The 18,481-nt window shown below is 41.6% G+C and overlaps 1 protein-coding gene across 5 annotated transcripts in view; it reads right to left on the reverse strand.

Annotated features, from left to right (window-relative positions):
- LOC124788188 (DNA ligase 3) overlaps positions 1-18,481 on the reverse strand; it is a 637,556-nt gene that overhangs the window by 591,025 nt on the left and 28,050 nt on the right. The window lies entirely within an intron of this gene.

The raw sequence follows: 18,481 nt of genomic DNA on the forward strand, positions 1-18,481 counted from the left end.
AGAGAGAGAGAGAGAGAGAGAGGAAGGGAGGGAGGGAGGGAGGGAGGAAGGGAGGGAGGGAGATTAGGAGCATGTACAACAATACAGGAGAGACATAAGGCACATGCAATAATTTACAGGGGTAGGGTGAGAGAGGGTGAAGGTGAAATAAGGGAATGCAGGAGGAGAGAACGAGGCAGAAGGGGTGGAATAGGAAGGGGACAGGGTAGAATGAGTGGGTAGAAGGGATGGAAAGGGAAGGGGAAGTGATAGAGTGGAATGATGACGATGAAGATGGAAAGAGAAAGAGTGACATGGGAGGGGAAGATATGTAGCAGGAAAGGGAAGGGGTGGGTGAGAAAGAAAATGGCCGCAATATAGTGTGAAAGGAAGGAGTAGGAGATGGAGAAGTGGATGGAAACCTGAAGGAATAGAACAGTAGGGGTATATGAATGCAAGCAAGAATTACAGGGGGTGGGGGAGTGTAAGAAGTGTAGTGGGAGGAGAAAGGGAAGAGTGGAAGAGAGTAAATGAGTAAAGTGAAAGAAGTGGATGAGGGAAGTGGTGGAATGGAAGAAGGAAGGGTTGGACTGAAATGGGGAAAGGGTGGATTCCAAGGGAATCCAAGGGGGAAGGGATTGTGTGGGAGGAGAAATGGGCAGAATGGGAGAGGGAAGGGATATGATAGGGGGAAGGGATATGATAGGGGGAAGGGATATGATAGGGGGAAGGGATATGATAGGGGGAAGGGTGGAGAGGAAGGAACAAGTGCACAGTCGGAATAGGAAGTAGTGCAGTTGGAGAGTGAGAAGTAGTGAAGAAAAGATGGGTACGGAATTGGAATCAGAAGAGCAACGAGGTTTAGAGAGAGGGGGAGAAGTGCGGAGAGCTTATGGGGAACTGGTGGAGTGGAAGGGGTGATGTCAACTGGGGAAGGGGTGGATTGAAATGGGAGAGAGGTGGAAAGGGAAGGGAGAGGTTTAGTGAGAGGAAAAGGGGTGATGTGAGGGGAATGGGCAGAATGGGAGGGGGAAGGACTGAAGTAAGAGTGGAAGGGGTGGACTGAGTGCGTAAAGGGGTGGAGTGGGAAGAGGTGAAGTGGGAAGAGTTGGTGTGAAAAAAGGTGAAGAGGGAAGGAATGGAGAGGGAAGCAGTAGGGAGGGAAGTGGCAGAGAGAGTAAAGATAGATAGTACAGAGGTCGAGAGAGGAGGAGTGGAAGAAGAAGAAGAAGAAGAAGAAGAAGAAGAAGAAGAAGAAAAAGAAGAAGAAAAGACTTTGCAAGTTGAACTCGAATCCTACTCCATCAGGCACGCAGACGTATCAGTCCAGTACAAGTGTGAAGAAAGCAAGAACATGTAATACAGCATGTGTACCCAGAAGCATTTGCTGTTAAATCTCAAAACTATTCCTGCATTCACTTTGAAACTAACATGAGTTTCCCCACTTTCTCCTGGTTCAGGACCTGGGTACTCTCTTGAGTCAAACCATTTGATTAACTTTTACACCAGTTTGAAAGCCTGTCAAAATTTTTACACGGGCACGCTGAAGAGTAATGCCTCTGAAATTTTATGTGAAAGCTCTTGAAGCTTTTTAAATAAAACAGACGTTATTAACCGTCAACATCTTTACTCTAGAGGGCTGCTAATTGTAGTGTGTAACATGGCAGTGTGTAATGTAATTATGTCGATCTTTGAGAAACAGCGTGCTGTAATCGAGTTTTGAATTCGAAGAGTTCGTCCACACATACAGTAACCACTCCTTCAGCATGATAGTGCCAGATCACACACGACCACTGCGACATCTGGCAGCAGTCCGATGCCTTGGGTTCACTGTCATCGATCTTCCTCCACACAGTCCCGACTTGGCCCCATTCGATTTTCACCTGTTTCCAGAACTTAGAGAACACCTTCAAGAACTTCACTTTGATGGCCATGAGGCGTGCAAGCAGAAGTGGGGTTCTGGCTTCATCGATAAAGTCAAACATTCTACAGTGAAGGCATCTACAAACCGATCTCTCGTTGGGAGAATGTGTCCGTCGCCAGGGTGATTACGTTGAAGAATAAATATATAGACATAAAGAATAAAGATGTAGAATGTTAATAACGTTTGTTTTGGTTAAAAATCTTTAAAGAATTTTCACATAAAAATTCGGAGACTTTACTTAACAGCATGCCCTCGTAAACGATTTAGTTCCAGTTTTTGCATTCATGGATATCTTAACCATAAACCGATGTTTTACCACACAGCTGTAGGCTCAGCCGCAGTTGTAGCACCGCTCTGGTCACATCCGAGGAGAAGCAGCAGTACGGTTACAAGTGAGTACTGTCACACGCTACTTGAATGTATGGATTCATGGTCACGTAAATGCTATTAGAAAACAAAGATAACTTACATTTTTATCTTCTGGTAACAGAACTCCGCCGGTAGTACCAGCAGAAAGTAGGGATGGGTGTGTGTGTGTGTGTGGGGGGGGGGGGGGGGGGGGGGAGGGGGCAGCGGCAAATCATGTTAGTCCTGCGAATGACGGGCAAATTTTAGATTTCACGACGAATAGATCCAGGTACACTTGCTACTAGTCAATATCTATCGCATGTTCTGGCGTTCTTGAGACGTACTGGATTAATACGTGTGTCTCTGTCTGGCAGGGCAGCATGCGAGTCTGGTTTGCGAAAATCTTTTTAAACGATGCACGAGAATCATGCTAACGTTAGACCATTTCACAATAAGAAGAAGGTAACAGAGACGAAGAAAATCAAGCACGACTCATGTTATTGTAAATGTGTTTCATACATGGTGGGGATCCGTCCTCTGGTGGCCAGCAACAAATTAACTTCTTGTTTTATTCTCAAACTCGGTTAAACTTACTCCTTGTTTTATTCCAAACTCGGTTAGGATGGGTATTTTGTTGAAGTTGGAATTGGAATAAAGCTGTTGGTCTATCTTGGTATCTACAACAACAGGAATGATGGTGGGGAGAGAAAGAAGTAAATAAGGAACAAAGAGGTAAGGAGAAAGAGCAGAAGTAGGAAGTATTTTTCCCACTGGAACAGAAGCTGAACCATAATCAAGAGACAAGTGAAGGATCGTAATGAGTAAAAACAAAAAAGACTTACATGATAACGATAGATATTCCACAGCAGTTTGCATGTAAGAGACTTCATGAGACTGTACCTGGCTAAAGCTTACAATGAAGGTAATTTTTAACGTACCAAGAATGAAAATTGTCAGTACAAAGATAGGATCCTTATCGACTCATCGTAGCTGAGAACTGCATCTAGGAACAGGAATGAAAGTGAGGAAACACTACGAGGAACTCGTTCCTGTCTCGTGGAGACGTAAACCTAACTAGATTCTTGTGGGTAAAAATCACGAAATTTTCAACGTAATATAATTATTATAAGAATTATCTAAGACTAGACTAAGAGAAAAGCTGTACCCAATTAACTTACTTTTTAGTTATCCTACGTAAAGATAATCTGACAATATGCAACAGAGAGCAAACTCATTCGTCATATGGCTATATACTTTCATATTATCTACACTCTTGCAGGGACACAGTTCGGAGATGATACTCAAGTATGCTGCAGCCAAATGATACAATGGAAATAAAAACCATGTCCTTTTCTTTTAAAAATTTGCAGAACAAGAAGTTTTTTTAGGTACATATACATATTTTTAAATTCGCTATACTGTTGCTCTATTTGGTTTCGTTAGCACAGACACAACAAGCACGAACTGTTATTGAGGAAGAGAACAATCTACCATCTAAGTTGGAGCATGATCGGTTGGTTAAGAATTGGATACAACTCTGGCCAAGGAACCAAGTCACCATTTTCCTGAAGTGAGACAAATTAACTACGGAAAATCGAAATGAGAAGAGCCCACTGTAACTTGAATGTTGCTTTTGCCAAATACGTGTGAATCATCGTGATCACGTTCGTGATCGTGACCACCACCACCACCACCACCACCATCATCGCCATGAATATCAGTTTTTTGCTCCACTTCTTGCTGTTGGCATTTCTTTCTTCAGGTTGTTGTCCTTACACCCATTAGGTAAATCCAGGATCTGAGTTCTCCCGTCCTTGCCTTCTCTTCCTCTACATATATCCTTCTAAAATGGTTTTTAAAATTTAGTCATACACACTAACTACACACTTAGATCTAGTTTATTTTCCAACGTAAAAATTACAACCAGTAATTCACTTTCTTCTCTCGCTCTCCTCAGCGGCTCTTCGTTTGTCACTCTGCCCATTTTATTTATTTATGTATATACTATTCTGCGTCTTCCGCTTCATGTCTTCCTTCCTCATCGCCCACTTTTCGGCAACATGTTAATACGTATATACCCGATGTGCCTGCTGCTGCGGCTGGGGAAGAAAGTGCAGCTCCCTTTGATGAGTGTATTATCGGCTCACGAATGGAATCCAAAACTTTCCATGTAATGAATTAGAATAACCTCACAAGTTCTGTCATGTGTAAAAGGAACGGCAGGCTTCGTATTCACCTACATCTACATTCATACTCAATAAACCACTATGAAGTGCGTGGCAGAGGGTACGTCCCATTGTGCCACGTATAAGGGGTTCTTCCCATTGCATTCTCATATGACTGCTGCTCTCTGTGCATTGTAAATAGCATAATCTACATTCTACATCCCCTGCCAGTCCCATTTCATACTGGCACCACAAACGTGCCGCATTCTAGGAGACGTTGCGCAAGTGATTTACAGGCAATCTCCATTTTAGACTGATTGCATTTTCCCAATGTCCTACCAATGGAACGAAGTCAGATCCGACTGCATATTTGTGCAGTATTTTCGGGCAGTACTTCATTACAGATAACTGCATCTTCTGAGAAAACTCTGTTAATATTGTTTGCAAAGTCATTAATACGCTACATGAACAGCAAGGTCACTACGCATTTCCTTGGGGCACGTCCAATATAACATGCTGTGTCCTCCCCATCAAAAATCATTATTACGTCACAAACTTTGTTTGATGCTCCATATTATCCCACTTTCGCTAGTACACACTGGCGTGGATCTAGGTGAAATGATTTTTCGAAGACGAGGACTATTGCATCTACCTGTCTGTCTTGATACATAATTTTCAGGGTGCAATGTGAGAAAAATGAGAGGTCGGTTCCGCAAGATGTATCTTTCAGGAATCCATGCTGGTTGGCACACAGGAAAACCATTCTGTCCAAGAGACTAAATTAAATTTAAGCCGAGACTTTGACGATCTAACGCGGCAAGTGGGCAGAATTTTGCACGATATCCTTCAGAAGGACACCCAACAACGCTACCAATCAATGTCAAGCCGAATAACAAGTTGCTTAAGTGCCAGAGGTCGACCAACACATAACTGACTTGATCAATTTATGCAGCTTTTTTTTTTTAATGAATGATCTAACAATTGCTTCATGAAGCGCCTTTTTTTGTCTTAGAATGTATTTCCGTAATGGGTGAGATTCCGAACGCTGTTCTAAATAGTTTTCTGAGAAAGCATTCAGTTTATTTTGCAGGATGTTTAGCCCTGCCTACCATTTACAAATCGATTGTGCATGATCGAATATCCTTTAGTAATGATAGCATCGTAAGGGAATATACGTACTAGTGGAGTGCAGTTTTAGTTTACATCCGGAGGATAATACGCTTATAACAAGTTACGCACTGAACACAAGTAAAGGAGGGACTGCAACTCTCGAAAGAGCTTAACAAGATGGCATGGTGTCAGGTCTGCCAAGCCGCATCAGACACCGCAAAGCAGCAGCCTACGTGGCAGAACGACAGTCAACACTGACACCAGAACTAGCCAGGAAAGCTGCTTCTGTCCCAGATTGGTGTGTGCGGAAACTGTGGATTGCATTCTACTAATACAGCGGCGATCGCAGAGTCAGGAAAGCTAATTCAGTACCAAAATACACTATTTAGAATAAGTTTATCACTTAGGTTCCTTACAAGGTATGCTGATGCAATAGCTCCATACTTGGCAATCACCTGCAGCTGCTCGTTCGACGAAAGATCCGTACCCAAAGACTGGAAAGTTCTCAAGTCCACGCCAATATTCAAGAAAGGCAATAGGGGTAATCCACTAAACTGCAGGCTCATATCATTAACGTCGATATTCAGCAGGATTTTGGAATATATATAGAGTTCGAATATTATGAAGTACCTCGAAGAGAACGGTCTGTTGATACAAAGTCAACATGGATTTAGAAAAAATATTTCTCGTGAAACATAACTAGCTCTTTACTCATAGGAAGTGTTGAGCGCTATCGATAAGAATTTCAAATTTGTTCCGTTTTTCCAGAAGTCTTTTCGCACCGTGCCTCTTAAGCAGCTTGTAATCAAATTGCGGGTTTATGGAATATCGTGTCAGTTATGCGACTGTACTCGTAATTCCCTTTCAGATAGGTCGCAGTTCGTAGTAATTGACGGAAAGTCATCAAGTAAAACACAAGTGATTTCTGACGTTCCCCAAAGTGCTGTTAGAGGCCCTTTGCTGTTGTATATCTTTGTAAACGATTGAGGAGACAATCTGAGCAGCCGTCTTAGGTTGTTTGCAGATGATGCTGTCGTTCATCGTCTTCGATCCTAAATAACCAAGGCGGCCGGACCTGCCCCGTAAAGGGCCCCCCAGCCAATGACGCCAAACGCTCATTTCCGTTTACCCTAAATAATGAAAAGGTGAAATACTCCACATGAGTTCTAAAATCAATCCGTTAAACTTCGATTATATGATAAATCAATCAAATCTAAAAGCCATAAATTCAACTAAATAACTAGGAATTACAACGAACTTAAAGTGGAAAAAACACACAGAAAATATTGTGGGTAAGCCGAACCAAAGACTGCGTTTTATTGGCAGAACACGTAGAAGATACAACAGATCTACTAAAGAGACCGCCTATACTACGCTTGTTGTCCTCTTTTGTAGTAGGCCGGCCGCGGTGGTCTAGCGGTTCTAGGCGCGCAGTCCGGAACCGCGCGACTGCTACGGTCGCAGGTTCGAATCCTGCCTCGGGCATGGATGTGTGTGATGTCCTTAGGTTAGTTAGGTTTAAGTAGTTCTAAGTTCTAGGGGACTGACGACCAAAGTAGTTAAGTCCCAGTGCTCAGAGCCATTTGAACCATTTTTTCTTTTGTAGTACTGCTGTGCAATGTGGGATCCTTATCAGAAAGGATTAACGGAGACAAACAAGGGCAGCACGTTATGTATCGTCGAGAAATAGGGAAGAGAGTGTCACGGGCATGATACAGGATTTGGGATGGAAATCATTAAGACAAAGACGTTTTCGTTGCGGTGGGATCTTCTCATGAAATTTCAATCACCAACTTTCTCTTCCGACTGCGAAAATATTTTGTTGACGCCGACCTACATAGGAAGCAACGATCAGCATAATAAAATAAGGGGAATCAGAGCTCGCACGATGATATAGGTGTTCTCTTTTTCCACGCGCTTTTCTGGAGCGGAATAATAGAGCATTAATGTGAAGGTGGTTCGATGAACCCTCTGCCAGGCACTTAAGTGTGATTTTCAGAGTAGTCACGTAGATGTAGATGTAGTGCCTGTGTCTATGCAGTAGCAGCTGGAGCCTGCCACAGTGAAACAGCACTGGCTAGTGTTGGGGCCTTGCTGACGCAAGGATAGCATCAGCGCGGCAGTCGACAAGCTTCTGCTGGACTGCTGGCAGCCCAAAACTGCTAGTCAGACATGCAGAACCCCTGCGTTGAACCCAGGACCGTCAGTGTGTCAATGATAACCTGGAAGTGGCCTCCAGTCAGTGTCACCGGATCGAGACCCACAACCATCCGGTCTAGCTGGCGACTCGTGGACTAGCGGCTTCACCTAACTGATGACGCCGCTTGGTTAGGTTGAAGCTGCTCAGCCCCACATTGGTCCGTCGGCTGGTGAGGAGACTTTCACGGCGTTGGCTGGAGTCTTGAAGTCCAGGAACACTGGTTGCTTAGAGATGAGCGGGTAGAATTTATAGTCACTCTGGGCAGCTATGGTACGACAGGAGGCGGGCTCCTGTCACGTAGGTGGATGAGCAAGCGCAGCGTTATGCCAAAGCATGCGGGAACCCAGCCCGCAGCTACGGCAGACGGTTGTATTGCCAAGTATTATGCCAGCATTACTTCAGCACCACGAGGCACGGTTTTGCATACGACTTGCTTGCACGCCCCTTGGCTAGTTGCGAAGGCTGGCCGATGACAACGGAGACTATCGTAAACTCTTGGCAAACTTCTAAGTAAAGCGTCGATTACGTGGTGAAAAATCCACTGCCAATTGCCAATATAAAGCGATAAATCTAAGACTGTCCTGTTAACGTCTACTTACTGCCCACGTAGGGCTTGTAAAGATAGGAAAGCTAATTACAGTTCACACACCAAGTCATTCATCCTTAACTAAATAGGTGCCGACCCAAATTTTTGTAGAAGCATTTGTATTTTTTCATACATCAATTTCCAAATTTCATAGCTAACTTTCGGAGAATAAAGTAGAACGAAAACTAAGAGTCTTGATAACTTACAACAACATTTAACACATGATACTTTTCATTGCTTACTTGAGGGATGTGTTTACGATCCGACCAGTTACGTTCCAGCCAGATGGCGGCGGAGATTCACGGCCTAAACATAGGTGCTCCTAACAACAAACCCATCACGGTTTGTGAGTCCACACATAGAAAGGACAAACAACACTAAGTTGAGTAAAGCAGGACAGGAAAGGAAAGACACTCTACTAAATAAGACAAGCAACAGAAAGGCCGACTTCCCGAAAGACTACTGAAAGAAAGAACATTCCTCATTTACCCGTTGTATGCCACAGTTTGCAGACCAGTGTTCGCAATTGTAGTGCTTCGTGAAATAATAATAACTGTGAGTGTACGCTTCAATGTTTATTGTGTAAATTGCGACGTTATCAAAGCTGCGACAAGCCGTTGCTACTGTCGTTCTTAAACGAACTGCGTGACTCAAATACTTCTCAAATTTTTAAACATATCTCTGTATGTCCATCTTTTAGAGATGGTTCCGGGACTCGGCTGTTCGATACACGATGTCAAGTTAAAGACCTTTCAGCCGTCTGGTTTCCAATCTTATTTTATTTGGCAATCAGTTTCGGAATTTTACCACGCCATCTTCAGGCCCCTGACCGACGTCTAGGAGGATTCTACCTTAGTTGTGATCAAAACAGGGGCCAGCAGTACTGGTATTAGTAGACTTTGCTCTAGCGATCACTTCATCCATCATCATAAATTGTATTTTATAGGTATGTGGACGATACTTCCACAGTATGGTCTCATGGAAAAGATAAAATAATGGATTTTTTACATTTCCTCAGCTACACTTGTGTAACTCTCAAATCTCTACGGAAACAGAGAATGACGTTTGTCTGCCTTTCCTGGACTTTTTTGTTAGACAGACAACTGATGGCTCTTTGGGGGCTTTCAGTTTATCGTAAGCCCACTCACACCGACATTTATCTACAATCGTCGAGTTGTCGTCAACTTTCACAGACTGTGAGTGCGTTTAAAAAACTTGCACACAGAGCTCACACAGTCTCAGATCCAGATACTTTGCCTAAAGAGTTCGTCCATCTATAACAATGTTCAGAGAAAATGGATATTCCATCCGACAGAGTAACAGAGAACTATTAGTTGAGGTAAAAAATACGAAGAGGATGAAGAGGAGAGTACGCCGGCAAAATCCCTCAGTCTTCCTCCATTTGTTGGCGATATTTTGTTCAAGACAGCGGAATCCTCCCTAAATTTCTGGCTGAAGTGATTTTCCATCCACGATGTAAAATTTTAGACATTCTGAAATTAGTGAAGGACGATTTACTATTGCGGAAGGCTGGAATTTATAAAATATCTTGCAAATGTGGTACGGCTTACATAGGTCAGATGACTCGCACCATGGAAGAACTCTGCATCAAACATCAACACTACAATCGCCATTAGCCAGCAAACAAGGTTTCTATTGCTAAGCATTGCATTTCCATTAGACGTTCAATGGAGTATGATAAAATAGTAATTTTGGGCACAACAATATGTTTTGGCACTCCATTATAAGAGAATCGTGAAACTACACATGATGGAGAATCTGATGATCCATGATAGCGGCTCCCAGTTGAATAATTCATGGAACCCCATCATTTCCACCATTTTCTCCAAATGAAGATGAGAGTTAGCCGATGACTGCAGTGAGCGCCAACCCTGGGGATAGCTGAGCTCCACAATTCCACCAGCGATGATGCTGCCAGGCAGGTACTGTGGTCGGCCAGTTACCTCAACCTTAATCCATGTGCGGAATACACACTATGCACTAATAAACTTCAGGACAGAGGAAATATTCAACAGTCTTTGACGGGTCACCTGAGGGTAACATACGTGGCTTGTCAAGGTATTGTGCATTGAAGTGAACGATGACCGGCTGCAGCAGGAAATTTCTCTGAATAATGAATATGATGTTGAGTGTATGTCCGCAGCTCGTGGTCGTGCGGTAGCGTTCTTGCTTCCCGTGGCCGGGTTCCCGGCGGGGTCAGGGATTTTCTCTGCCTCGTGATGACTGGGTGTTGTGTGATGTCCTTAGGTTAGTTAGGTTTAAGTAGTTCTAAGTTCTAGGGGACTGATGACCATAGATGTTAAGTCCCATGGTGCTCAGAGCCATTTGAACCATTTTGATGTTGAGTAACTCGCGTTCGTTGAATACAAGGGCCATAACAACAGTTGCTTAAGCTGAATCAATAATAATAAAGTTCTCCAAAAAGTACACGCAGTATTTTATTCTTAATACTACGTATGAACACTTTTGTGCATTTTCATTCTCTAGGCCCACATTTAAAATGGGTTCATTTTTTGGGGGCACGTTCACAGGACATATTTAGGAAATTGCGATCTCTTCTTCTGAACAAAAGTGCTACTCTTCGCTCTAGCACTAGACAAACTGAAAAGAAGCGCGCGGTCTCCGGCGCCTTGTCACGGTTCGCGCGACTACTTCCGTCGGAGGTTCGAGTCATCCTTCGGGCATGGGTGTTTGTGTTGTCCTTAGCGTAAGTTAGTTTAAGTTACATTAAGCAGAGTGTAAGCTTAGGGACCGATGACCTCAGCAGTTAGGTCAAATAGAATTTACCAAAACAATTTCCAAAAACTGAAAAGAGTAGATTAGGTGACATTCACACTGATGTGAGGGCAGATGCATTATTGTGGTACATTAGGAGAGGGGTCTGCTTTTGATTTGAATGCTACAGAGGCAAACTAACAGTGACTTGAGTCAAATTATGTGTTACATTTTACTCAGCAGTCACTGTGAAAAGGAACAGTGGCCAGAATTCTGGGCTTTGTGAAGACTAGTTCGACCATTTTCTTCCTGCAGCAGAGCGTCCTTTCCTCCATGATTCTAGACGATCACAGGTGTACCAAACTCCAGACTGTCATGCAGTTTTGGGTTAACAGTTCTGTTAGCAAGTCTCGTAAACAGTCAATATACTGCATGCTCCATAGCTTTCTGCTTAAATACGTTACACCTGTATATCCCACAGTCAAAAATATTTTTGATCCAGACAATCTCTACATATCTCATATGCAGTAAAAAATCAAAGTTTTCTTGTGCTACTGCTTTTGAATTACAAACATCTCCTCTTTCAAAACCAAGTTCCCACTGTCACCATGGAACAGATACCCCCTTCAAAAATGTGTCAAAGACCAGTATCACTCTTTTAAATTTAATACTTTCTACAGGTGCTCAAAACTGCAAGAAAGAAAAGAAGGTTAATATTTAATTTCTTGTTGATATTGAGATTTCGAGACGCGGAGTTCAGCTCATGTGGAGAATTATTTTGGAAGGACGTGGACTTAGATACATATCAACAATTGCTTGAAGAAATTTACAGGGAAATGAAGGGAGACTGGGATCTAACGTCCCATCAATGTCTAGGTCATTGGAGACAGAGGACAAGCTCAAACTAGACCAGAGGAGGGGTGGGGAGGGGATGAAGGGGTCAGAGGAGGAGGGCAAAATTGACTGTCCTTTTCATTGGATCCGCACCAGAATTTGCCTTAAGTGATTTAGATGAACCATGAACATGCTAAATCAGTTTCGCCATAAGGTGATTTGAGCCTTGTTTCTCTAAAGGTAATAGTACTAACACTACACTACCTCGCTCAGTGAGGTTTAGGGAAATACTGACTCTGGGTATTTCTGGCCTCATATTTGGCTTCTAACTTAATGAAATAACACCACATCGCTGGAGACTCAGTAGGGTAGGGTGGTGTAGGTGGGGGCTTTAATTGAATGTGTCACAAAAACGGCTAAATGTAGGGGAAATAAGTTCCTTGAGGCATGGTACTGTGAACAGGCGTAGCCAAATAAATAACATTGGACCATAGCACACCAGTTGGGGCTGGAGACAAAGACGATTGTCTTTCTACAGATTTTCACACTTGCATGAAATTTATTTAGTTCAGTTTAGTTATTTACATGTTCTACAGATCATCTTTTTCTCAGAGATGTAAAACATGTCTGTAGGTTTACAAATGTTGTCTACTCACTAAGTGAAAAATGGCTGCATGTCGACCATTTATAAAATGCAATTTTTACTTTACTCTTAATATAGATCAAATTCAGTAATTGTGTCAAAAGGAAAGTTCTTTCCAAAAATCTATAAAATTATAAGACAGAACTGTAGGCCAGTACTTTTAGGAAAAAAGGTGAGTACCACCACCAGACACATGTAAAAGTACCCACACTATGCTAACTTTCAGAACCAATAGTTTCTTCCTAGGTGAGAAGAGAGGGATAGAATCAGGAATGATAAAAAGGAAAGGTAGATCACTCAGACCACGAGTTGAGAGATACTCACCTATTGTGAGAATGAGGACAGACTTTTATGTGTGTCTGTCAGTAGCCCACACCTACTACAGTAGTACAAGTTTATATGCCAACTAGCTCTGCAGATGACGAAGAAATTGAAGAAATGTATGATGAAATAAAAGAAATTATTCAGATTGTGAAGGGAGACGAAAATTTAATAGTCATGGGTGACTGGAATTCGAGTGTAGGAAAAGGGAGAGAAGGAAACATAGTAGGTGAATATGGATTGGGGGACAGAAATGAAAGAGGAAGCCGCCTGGTAGAATTTTGCACAGAGCACAACATAATCATAACTAACACTTGGTTTAAGAATCATGAAAGAAGGTTGTATACATGGAAGAACCCTGGAGATACTAAAAGGTATCAGATAGATTATATAATGGCAAGACAGAGATTTAGGAACCAGGTTTTAAATTGTAAGACATTTCCAGGGGCAGATGTGGACTCTGACCACAATCTATTGGTTATGACCTGTAGATTAAAACTGAAGAAACTGCAAAAAGGTGGGAATTTAAGGAGATGGGACCTGGATAAACTAAAAGAACCAGAGGTTGTACAGAGATTCAGGGAGAGCATAAGGGAGCAATTGACAGGAATGGGGGAAATAAATACAGTAGAAGAAGAATGGGTAGCTTTGAGGGATGAAGTAGTGAAGGCAGCAGAGGATCAAGTAGGTAAAAAGACGAGGGCTAGTAGAAATCCTTGGGTAACAGAAGAAATATTGAATTTAATTGATGAAAGGAGAAAATATAAAAATGCAGTAAGTGAAACAGGCAAAAAGGAATACAAACGTCTCAAAAATGAGATCGACAGGAAGTGCAAAATGGCTAAGCAGGGATGGCTAGAGGACAAATGTAAGGATGTAGAGGCGTATCTCACTAGGGGTAAGATAGATACTGCCTACAGGAAAATTAAAGAGACCTTTGGAGATAAGAGAACGACTTGTATGAATATCAAGAGCTCGGATGGAAACCCAGTTCTAAGCAAAGAAGGGAAAGCAGAAAGGTGGAAGGAGTATATAGAGGGTCTATACAAGGGCGATGTACTTGAGGCCAATATTATGGAAATGGAAGAGGATGTAGATGAAGATGAAATGGGAGATACGATACTGCGTGAAGAGTTTGACAGAGCACTGAAAGACCTGAGTCGAAACAAGGCCCCCGGAGTAGACAATATTCCATTGGAACTACTGACGGCCGTGGGAGAGCCAGTCCTGACAAAACTCTACCAGCTGGTGAGCAAGATGTATGAAACAGGCGAAATACCCTCAGACTTCAAGAAGAATATAATAATTCCAATCCCAAAGAAAGCAGGTGTTGACAGATGTGAAAATTACCGAACTATCAGCTTAATAAGTCACAGCTGCAAAATACTAACACGAATTCTTTACAGACGAATGGAAAAACTAGTAGAAGCCAACCTCGGGGAAGATCAGTTTGGATTCCGTAGAAACACTGGAACACGTGAGGCAATACTGACCTTACGACTTATCTTAGAAGAAAGATTAAGGAAAGGCAAACCTACGTTTCTAGCATTTGTAGACTTAGAGAAAGCTTTTGACAATGTTGACTGGAATACTCTCTTTCAAATTCTAAAGGTGGCAGGGGTAAAATACAGGGAGCGAAAGGCTATTTACAATTTGTACAGAAACCAGATGGCAGTTATAAGAGTCGAGGGACATGAAAGGGAAGCAGTGGTTGGGAAGGGAGTAAGACAGGGTTGTAGCCTCTCCCCGATGTTGTTCAATCTGTATATTGAGCAAGCAGTAAAGGAAACAAAAGAAAAATTCGGAGTAGGTATTAAAATTCATGGAGAAGAAATAAAAACTTTGAGGTTCGCTGATGACATTGTAATTCTGTCAGAGACAGCAAAGGACTTGGAAGAGCAGTTGAATGGAATGGACAGTGTCTTGAAAGGAGGATATAAGATGAACGTCAACAAAAGCAAAACAAGGATAATGGAATGTAGTCTAATTAAGTCGGGTGATGCTGAGGGAATTAGATTAGGAAATGAGGAACTTAAAGTAGTTAAGGAGTTTTGCTATTTGGGGAGCAAAATAACTGATGATGATCGAAGTAGAGAGGATATAAAATGTAGGCTGGCAATGGCAAGGAAAGCGTTCCTGAAGAAGAGAAATTTGTTAACATCCAGTATAGATTTAAGTGTCAGGAAGTCATTTCTGAAAGTATTCGTATGGAGTGTAGCCATGTATGGAAGTGAAACATGGACGATAAATAGTTTGGACAAGAAGAGAATAGAAGCTTTCGAAATGTGGTGCTATAGAAGAATGCTGAAGATTAGATGGGTAGATCACATAACTAATGAGGAAGTATTGAATAGGATTGGGGAGAAGAGAAGTTTGTGGCACAACTTGACCAGAAGAAGGGATCGGTTGGTAGGACATGTTCTGAGGCATCAAGGGATCACCAATTTAGTATTGGAGGGCAGCGTGGAGGGTAAAAATCGTAGAGGGAGACCAAGAGATGAATACACTAAGCAGATTCAGAAGGATGTAGGTTGCAGTAGGTACTGGGAGATGAAAAAGCTTGCACAGGATAGAGTAGCATGGAGAGCTGCATCAAACCAGTCCCAGGACTGAAGACCACAACAACAACAACAACTGTCAGTAGTACTAACATTTCTCCTGAAGATATGTACTGCTCACTAATTCTGTCACATAAAATTTAATAAATGTAACCCAACTGTACACAGATTTTATAAATTCAGAAGTACATTTACAGCTACAAGATGGGAAGAGTTATCAACCAGAAATGATACTAAAACAATCAAAAAGTTTCCATTTGTGGGCACTGCTGCAGCATGTATACAATGTAGCGTGACTCCTACGCAGGTATATAGACACTGACTTGCAGGTAAGAGATTAGTGTGGCATTCACGTCTTTCCAGCATAAATGCTGTAAGTGTGGAAATTTGAACTATGGCAACATTAATACCAAATGCATCCAAACAGGACCAACATGCTGTTAATCTTTCCTTGGTTACCAAAGGACAAACTTTGGTAGACATCCATCAGAGAAGGAAGAATGTGTATGGAACAGCATGTCTGTCAAAAACAATCATTGTGGAATGGTGTGCCAAGTTACCAAAGGGTGATTCTGCTTCATGATAATGCATGACCCCAAATCGCAAATGTCGTAATGCAGAACTTACACCAACTCAAGTAAGAGTCACTTGAGCACCCACCCTATGGTCCTGATCCTACGCCACGTGACTATCATGCCTTTTGCCCCTTAAAAAAGGCCTTGATGGGCCAATGATTCCTGTCAGATGACGATGTGCAGCAGGCAGTTACAGACTACTTCACACAGCAAGACATGGTGTTTTACCAAACTGGTATCTTCAACCTGTTGCGTTGGTGTGATGATCACCTCAATCTTCTGGGTGATTTTGGCTGATTGGCATACCAATTCTGGATTAACTGTTTTCATTGGCTGTAGTGCCTGTAATTCACAATGGAGATGGTCAAATATTTTTTGACTCTATACTTTGCTCCTCTCTGTTCAAGAGTAAGGTTAAGTTACTGAAAGCCATTTTTGTCCTTAGAGTTATATTTATGAATGCTACTATTATTTTGAATTAGTGATTGGTTCTTCAAAACAAACTTTAATAGAGAGTAATGTATTGTGTCTTTTTAACATGACTAATTTTTTACCAGATGTCTCCATGAGATTCTAGTATGGACAGTAGTTGTATTATTTTACAGCAGGGTAGGGTGTGTTGAATATTTCACGTCTAACATTCGTGTGAAATCACACAAGAAAACTACTCTGTGTGACATTACTGAATGGAAGAATGTAAAGGATGCAAACTTCCAGATATTTTAATCACCAAATCCAGCAATCGCACTCAGAGAAACTGTTGCTGAACCCAAGTCTTTTAAAGGATCTACAGTATGTGACTTTCAATTCAAGTACTGATCAGCATGCACACCTAAGAATTTAGATTGGTGGGAATAGACAGGTCTTCTGCCAGTATCAGGACCGGTAGGATAGAGTTGGTAGGAAGTGAGACCTGAAGTGAAGCTTCAGGCCACCTCCTTTACCAGAGCCAAGTTTACCGAGCACATGGATAGTGCAATTTTTCCTTACTTTTGAAGCACAAGAATGAGCCCTGTATGACGTCTGTATCATTTTTGTGACAAATTAAAACTTTGTGCAGAACCAATCCTTGCACCTGGAATCACTAGCATTGCACTAGTTGTTATGCTGCCCAAAAATTACTGACCGACTGACTAAATTTTTGTTTGTCTCTAGTCTCAGCACTCCTTAGCATCTGTGCACAGAATTTTAACTATTCTCTGTAAAATTTCCATCACAGTAATACTCCATTATCAGTAAAAAATATTATGTAACAATGCCCTGAATGGTTTGAATCGCTAACCCCCCCCCCCCCAATCTCTCTCTCTCTCTCTCTCTCTCTCTCAGGATAAGAACAAATGAGAATTATTATTATTATTATTATTAGTAGTAGTAGTAGTAGTAGTAGTAGTAGTGAGTAAGTAAACAGGCCTTTTAAGCCAATGCTAATCCATTACAGAATGATTCACTGTATATATAATCCACAGAATGACGATTAGGGGAAAAATTAAAACTACAGATTTACAAGAGAATATACAAGTGAAGTAACACTTCAAACAGAAAGAATCTAAATTAGTATCTGAAACATCTGGACAGAATAAAATAAGTCTGCCCCAAATTATACTTTCAAATAACATTTGAAAAGATTATGTGTATCACTCACATTTTCCAGTTATTCTGGAAACCAATTGTAAACGGAGCCTAAAAATGTGTAACAGTTTAAAGAAGTGTTACCTAAGTATTTTTCTCTAGTTTTTATCAGTGAATCCTGCAATTCCTTTGAATAAATCAACTCCTAGAGCACTCCATTAGCCATCTTCTGGACTAAGAATATTCATTGTGAATGCATAGCGTTGCACCAAAATATGATACAATAGGACATATTACAATGAACAAATCAAGTAGGCTGTATGTTTCAGAATCAGTGACAATGAGGTTTAGACTTATAATTGACATAAGTGCTCTTTGCACAAGATCCTGCAAGAGACAGATTCAACAAATCTTTTCACCTATCTTCAGCCCTTAGAAATTAAAATGCTCAAGTACACAGACTATTCAGTCAGCTTCATCTAGTAAAATCTTATGTTTATGAGAGTTCTTTTGCCAGAAATTGCAATCAACACCTACTTTTCTTCCTATTCTTCTTTATTTGGGGGACAACCTGCTCTCTGTGAGCAATGTGTTGCTGTTACCCAGTAACCAACCCAACCAGTGCATTGTTGGTTGAATCTCATGAGCCACCATCTCATCTACAACAGTTACTTTTGTATCTATGTATTATCTGCCAAAAACAGCTTAAATCAAATCAAACAAGCTTCAATCAGTCATTTAAAATTCAAGTGTACAATTCTTAACTGCACTATTCTGGGTTATTAGACCTCTTCCTCCATCAGTAGAGGTGGACTTAGATACTCAAAACACTTCCAGGAAATTATAAATCTATCCCAACCAAAGAGGATTTTTCTCCAATATCATTTACAACACTGGTGACTCCTGAAATCATACACTGGAGTCCAAAATTAA

The sequence above is a fragment of the Schistocerca piceifrons genome, chromosome 3 (assembly GCF_021461385.2).
Source record: "Schistocerca piceifrons isolate TAMUIC-IGC-003096 chromosome 3, iqSchPice1.1, whole genome shotgun sequence".
Classification (NCBI taxonomy): Eukaryota; Metazoa; Arthropoda; class Insecta; order Orthoptera; family Acrididae; genus Schistocerca; species Schistocerca piceifrons.